Source organism: Alosa pseudoharengus, unplaced genomic scaffold (assembly GCF_046254945.1).
Source record: "Alosa pseudoharengus isolate Yale_2024_CS ecotype anadromous, Long Island Sound unplaced genomic scaffold, YU_APseudo_1.1 YU_APseudo_1.1_scf_17, whole genome shotgun sequence".
NCBI lineage: Eukaryota > Metazoa > Chordata > Actinopteri > Clupeiformes > Clupeidae > Alosa > Alosa pseudoharengus.
The window spans coordinates 17,291,952-17,293,157 of record NW_027468640.1 but is presented as its reverse complement, the minus strand read 5'-3'; the positions used below and the strand labels follow the sequence as shown (position 1 = coordinate 17,293,157).

The window sequence follows — 1,206 nt, the reverse complement described above, 5'->3', positions numbered from 1 at the left end:
ACTACAACTGGAGCAACACAAGCGACTACAACCAGAACAACAGAATCAGCTGCAACCTGGGCTACACAATCAACCATAACCGGAACAACACAATTAACTACAATCGGAGCAACACAAGAAACCACATCCCACCATAGAAGTGCCCCCTACTACTACTGCAACTACCCCAGCCCCTACTACAACTGTTATCACCAGTACCACAACAGCAACCACCACCACAACAATGACCACCACCACAACAACGACCACCACAACTACAACTCTCGCTACAACTCAACCACCTCGTCCAGCTCCGGTTATTGTGCTTCAAGTTGTCCTTGTCATAGTGTTTCAAGTAGAACTTACCAACCCCTCGAGCACAGCATTCCGGACACAAGCAGTACAAGTTCAAAATGCAGTAAGTACTCCTATAATGAAAATCAAATATAATGGTCAAGTATGTTGACACACCAAAAAAAATATTAGTAAAATAGTAATTGAATACTGTCATGGAAATAGAGTCATGGAAATGTAATGGTAACCACATTAACAAAATGAAAAAAGTAAGGTTTAGGATATTAACCATTAGATATAGGGCTATTTAACTTATAACTTTCTTGAAAATTCTTTCTTGTTGTCATGTGTAGTGTGATGTGGTCTATCGACAACGTTTTGGATTCCTATTTGTACGGACCATTGTGAGAGCATTCAGGTAAATTCAGCCATATGTTCAATCACATTGAAACAAGCAAAGCAGTTGTTGAGATTGAGGCAAATTTTGACCATTTTACAGGTTGGTTTCTCCAAACCGAATGGACAATGTTGAGACAGATGTTGACCTTGTGTTTAATTCGGATTCAACGGAACCCCTACCTCGAGAATCTGATGTTGTGGAAACCTTGGCTACTGCCATAAATGACTCGAATTCAGGCTTTAATCTGACTGTCCTTCCCGGATCCATTTCTGTGACAAGTGAGAACATTTTTTATGCTTGCAAGATTATTTAAAGTGATGTTTGCAAATAATATAATTTCCTTATCGTTATTCACTCATGGGTGTTAATGTGTTTACTGTATGTTGCTTTTTCAGGTGTCCCCAGCTCAAGAAGCAGTCCTCAGTTCCGTACCAATGAAACATTTACTGCCGATCTTTCCAATTCCACTTCCGATGCCTTCCGTGCCAGATCCTCACTCATCAAAAAAGAGGTATAGCTGTCTACACTTTAAA

The 1,206-nt window shown here is 40.0% G+C and overlaps 1 long non-coding RNA gene across 1 annotated transcript; it reads left to right on the top strand.

The window, feature by feature from the left end:
• The first annotated feature begins 232 nt into the window (after positions 1–232).
• On the top strand, positions 233–856 carry LOC143127309 (uncharacterized). Its single transcript, XR_012987568.1, has 3 exons — positions 233–397; positions 627–691; positions 773–856. It is a non-coding gene; the product is annotated as an uncharacterized LOC143127309 (long non-coding RNA).
• The last annotated feature ends 350 nt before the right edge of the window (positions 857–1,206 follow it).